Consider the following 6,000-nt stretch of genomic DNA (forward strand, 5'->3'; position numbering starts at 1 on the left):
ACCCAGTTTACCATACTGCAGGTGAACTTATCCTTAGATGGAATGAAAGAACAGTTCCATAATGTAACTTTATCCTTTCAGTTACATGTTGAAGTTAGGGTTAACATTAACTAGAACAACATATAGTTGCAACCAACGAAGAAAGGAATGTGTAGAGTAACCATATCCGTATTACAGATGTTTTAAGCAGTCCCTTCCAAGAGAATAACAAGATTCATAGATTCCTAAAGTATGTTACTTTACATTTCCAAAAGAGAATTGCACGAAAGGTGTGATCTTTGAACCAGGGTGAACTCTTCGAGCGGTTTGTTCTGAATTTATCCTTATACTTAAGGAGATGCGCGGACAAGAAGATACGTGGACCCTTGGTCGTAAAAAACGATTTACTCTAAGTGAAAAGAATCTCAAAACGATTCCTTGTACCTCAACCTACTAATTCATAGATATGATTTTTACGAGGATGTTGCGATTAGCCGTGAAATATTGAGAATAGAAACCCACCTAGTGCCCTTCCTACAATGGGGTGACCATTGAGTGTACCTCAGAAAACTGATTTATCGGCCCGCAATTTTGCCATGTTTAACCTTAAAAGGAACATTTTTCGAGTACAAAGACTTCCTAACAAATTTTTTTTTATAAATCTGCCACCCAAAGTGGCTCAAGCATTTTTAACAAGGATTTTAATAGTAAGCTTCATCCCTAACGGAGGGAGAGAAGAAGTGTGATCCCTACATGGTGTAGTCTAATACGGAAACCTTTAATAAAATCAACCGAGGAAGTTTTGAAAAACCTTTAAACGTTTGATGCGACAACATAAATGGAACGAAGTTCTTGGTAAATTTAGAAGTATGTATAACGAGTACCATTTTCACAAAATTATTTGACTTAAAACAACTCAATAAAGGAGCGATTTTTAATCATCTTGAAGGTATAACTTAGTATGTACTAACCCAAAATAAGTAAGGGTAAATTTATACATATATGATTTTATAAATCGCGTAAGTGATAGAAAAGTTTGTAGTACTTTCATTTGTCCATAAATCTCGTGAGCACTTCACAAATAAGTAACGTGTAAATCAACGAGTAAAATTTTTGATAAACATAGTTTTTCGTATTTCAGAGGTTACGAGTTGAAAAAGGTCGAGTGAAAAATCTTTGAATCATCGGTTGACATGTTACTAGGTAATGAAAACTAATGAATTAAATGTAGTTTTGATGATTATCCGAACTTAAGTCTTTGGCCCAAAAATGTTTACGTACGAAGCCGTTGCTAAAAAGTGAGGTATGAAGGATAGAGCATGAGGATGAGAAGTTAATCGCTTCTTGACTTTGCAGAATGCCACACAGGTTATGGCTAATATTAAAGTCGGAATACTAATGATGTTAATATCGCTAGATGAGAATTTCCTTGGAATAGGTCAGGACTTTGAGTTATGTAAGATAGAGCATCGCTCCGACAGGTGTGAAGAATAAGATCCCTGGGGTAACGCAGTAATTTTGAATGGTTTAAGTGTTTGTGGATGCCCGAAGGCTCTGCATGACGTGGTAGTAATGCCTTCATCACATACACACACATGAATCTCTTAGTTTCGACAGTTGTCTGTCTTCATGATGACTTGGATACGAATAAGCAACGAAAAATTTTATATTGACAAGCAACGAAAATTTTATAGAATTCATTTAAGGTGACGATGTAAGAAAAGAAATTAAGTTCTTAGCAAACTAGGGTTATGTACAACACGTACCATTCAAGGTAAAATATCCTTTGAATAAAAGATTTGATTTGTAAAAGTGAAAGTAAAATTTCATATGTATTTGTCAAAAAGAAGTAATTATTTACTTTATTTTATATAACGTATACGATTTCAAAAATTTGCACGAATGGCAAATAAAATAAATTTATTTTTATTAAGTTTTGAGAGGATCGCACAGTAAAATAGTGTAAGTAAAATTTTGGCAAACAAAATTTTCATATTTCGGAGGTTGCAAGTTGAAAAAAGATTGATGAGAATCGAGTAAAAGACTTTTGAAAATATCGGGTGATATTTGAGCAAAAATGTTACGAGATAATGAAAACTGTTGAATTTTAATGTGGTTGATGACTATTAGTAGGGCATAAGTCCTTCGACCAAAAATGCTTAAGTATAAAGTTGTTGCTTATAAGTGAGAAACGAAAGAGAGAGTATGAGGACGGGGATTAACTACCCATTGATTTTGGAAATTCCGAACTGGTATGACTAATATCGAAGTAAGAAGGGTGATGGTGTGATTATCATTGATTAAGAATTCTCTCGGAATAAGTTAGGATTCAGTGTCTGTAACAACCCGTCCTTATCCACCTGGACGAAGTCATCAACATTTGGTCCCATTGCGATGATCGACTCCAAGTAATGTCCTTAAATTGAGCAAATGCACAGCGGAAGACTTAATTCGTACCTGAGAATAAACATTCTTTAAAGTGTCAACCAAAAGGTTGGTGAGTTCATAGGTTTATCATAACAATCATTTCAATAATTTAATAGACCACAAGATTTCATAATCATAAACATAATACACTCGCAAGTGTATGTAAAGCATTCTAAGTGGTTGAGCACTTGGTAACCATACTTAACATTTAATCACGTCGCATATTCCCTTTATTATGAAATCTCACTACACCGTACCAAGTGTAGTCACCGAAACGAAGTACTGTGCAACCGTTGAATACTGGTCGTCCAGTCCGGTTGGGGTTGTCAGGCCCGATAGATCTATCAACAGGATTCGCGTTTACAATACCACATGTAAATAGTAGTTACCAAGCTACAGGGAAGTATGCCAGTGGTACAACTCAACGTAGAATATATTTTTTTTAGTACTTGTGTCTATTTCGTCAACATTTATAAAAGCAGCGCACGTATTCTCAGCCCAAAAATATATATTGCAAAAGCAATTAAAAAGGGAGCAAATGAAACTCACCAAATGTATTTTGTAGTAAAAATACATATGTCTATATTGAACAATGTAGGGTTGGCCTCGGATTTATGAACCTATATCATGTATATATGTATTAACACACATAATTGTAATCGAACAAATATATATATTGTTAGTGCTATGATTTTTATTTTTAATTATGTGTTTCATTAATAACCTAATTAATTACATTTATTTTGTATACTTTAAATAAATAATTATAATATAGTTTTATTATGTATGTTTTTATATGATCAATTTTTATTGTAATGATAATAATAATATATTAAAATAATGATACTTATAATAATAATAATAATAAAAATAATAATATTAAATATAATAATAAAATCATATTTAATAATAATAATAATAATAATAATAATAATAATAATAATAATAATAATAATAATAATAATAAGTAAAGATTCTACCTCAAAACCAAAAAGAATTAAGTATATTGTCTCTAGCAGGGCTCGAACCCAAGACCTCTCGTACACCGCCCACTCTCATAACCACTCCTCTGTTCTTACTTTTCTGATTATAACATCGATTTTAATTTACTTAACCCGATATCATCAGTTTCACTTTCTCTTCTATATCTATCATTAATCGAAATCATTTACATGATCATAATCATCTTACTTTCGCATAACATCTCCATGATCATACATCATGATCATTATCATAATCATCTAACATAATCATAATCATCATCATCAAAGTACATACATCATCTCTAAACCCCAACAGAAATAATATAAACGTTTTCTTATGAGGCTTGTGGTTAATCTGGCCCAACATTCAAAGCTGGGTCTTCAGCCCAATATCAATTAAACTGATTCGTGAAGTTAAGTAGGCTAGGGTAATCACGAACAGAAACATACACGCATCCTTTCACCTTTATAGCTCAATATTCCATTTAACATTCTTAATATAATAATCGACAGTTTAACATCAATCATCACCGAATTATTATCACCGCTTACTAGTTCATCGTATTCTCCTCATTCTTCACCTCTTTCGTTAATTTATTTATATATCATAATCATAAAACAGATACATGAACTGTTGCTGTTTTGAGGGTTTGAAACTGATCAGGAAAAACATAAGCATCGTAGTAGGTAATGTGGTGTTCGGTTTTGTGGTGGTGATGGGTTTAAACAACTATGGTGACGGTGGGTTACGGTTGTTTTTGAGGATTCGAACAAAACATAAATTATAGGAGTGATGATGGTGATGATGCTTGTTTTGTGGTCGGTATGAAAACAATAAAAGAAGAAAAGAATATATAGAAGTGGGTTTTGAAAAAAAATGGTGATCAAATGGGTTTTGTTTGTGTTTGTTCCATCGAGCAACATATCACGAGGGTTCGGTGATAGTGGTTCTTGATTAACAAGTGAGACGAAAATTAGGGTAAGAGGTGGTGATGTTGTGCTCTCGAAAAACAGAATAAATAGTTTGCAGTAGTAGTGGGGTTTGTACGGGTTTTTGTTTGAAAGGAATAGAAAACGGTTTCAGTTGTATTAGCGTGGTGGCTGTGGTTGTGATTAGGGTGATGTTCAGGTTTTAAACCGGGTAGGAAATAAGCATTTTCACGAAGGGATAGAGGTTAAAGATGGGGATTGTTTAAATGGGTTTATGAAGAAAATAAAATATTGAGAAAGGTGGTGATAGTTGTAGTGTGGCGATGGTGGTGATCATTTGGTGATCGAATTGTGAGGGTGATGACTTGTTGTAACTGTTTTCTTGGTTCTCTATCAGAATAGATGTAGCAGGAAACAGTGATGGATGTTGGTGTTTATGTTCTCGATTGTAGCAGCAGTTTAAAGGTGACATTGAGATGGTGTCGGGCTATACCGGAAACAGGAAACACAGCTGCAGTAGTTGCAGGTTTGGGTGGTTCAAAGTGGTTTGGGTGTTGATTTCGCCGGACAGGAATTGGAGGGAGATAGAGGTTATTAAGGGTGGAGGATGGTTGATTCTTTATGTGTTTGTTTATGAAGTATATGTGTATGCATGTATATAATGTAATGAAGATAACAAGGACAAATTTTACACAGTAATCCCAATTCAACTTTTAATATCACGGGTGTTTAATATTGGTGTCTTATTTGTGCTTTGTTTGTTCATATACACATAGATGATATTTATATTTATATGTATATAATAGTAATAGAGATAATAATACATTATAATCTAATGACGTAATAGAAAACGTGCAGAAATAGAGATGTAATGAATTGATGGGAAGAAAACAGAAAATCAATCATATGTTCAATTATATATAGTGAAGCATGGTAACTAATTTAAAAAAATCTCGTGAATCATTGATTGATTAATTTGTGTAGGTGATCAACAAGGAATCTCGGACAAACAGAAAGATACAAATAACTAAAAGAACAGATAGCGATATCAATTAATAACACGTATATATTACCATATACATATAATATTAATCATGTATATAATTCATATATATAATATATGGATTTACTTAATAACAACATTATTATCTTGCATATTATTTTACGTAGTTGATTCTAATGTTTCAGTTATATTTTATCATTTCCAATTATTATATATACTTTTGTTATATTATATTATATGTATACATTTATTTACATACAATTGTTCGTGAATCGTCAGGCAAGGTTAAAGGGGTAACTGATTACATGAATATAGATTTCAAACTTTCGAGACTCAACATTACAGATTTTTGCTTATCGTGTCGGAAACATATAAAGATTAAAGTTTAAATTTGATCGGAAATTTCCGGGTCATTACAGTACCTACCCGTTAAAGAAATTTCGTCCCCGACATTTGAGTGAGGTGGTTATGGCTATCCCTAAAAATGTTTTCATGACGAATTTGAGCTGATAATTAGAGTTTTATTACTGTTGAGTATTAATGATAAGATAATTCGATTACTCGAAGAATGCGAGTGAAGCTATCACTAAATAGTGAAATGAGAAAGGTAAGTTTCGTCATAACTTTTGACATAGTCACTGTTGAATTCTGAAATTCAAGAAATTTAAGGAAATCTTC

The sequence above is a fragment of the Rutidosis leptorrhynchoides genome, chromosome 8, assembly GCF_046630445.1.
Source record: "Rutidosis leptorrhynchoides isolate AG116_Rl617_1_P2 chromosome 8, CSIRO_AGI_Rlap_v1, whole genome shotgun sequence".
In the NCBI taxonomy this organism is placed as follows: domain Eukaryota; kingdom Viridiplantae; phylum Streptophyta; class Magnoliopsida; order Asterales; family Asteraceae; genus Rutidosis; species Rutidosis leptorrhynchoides.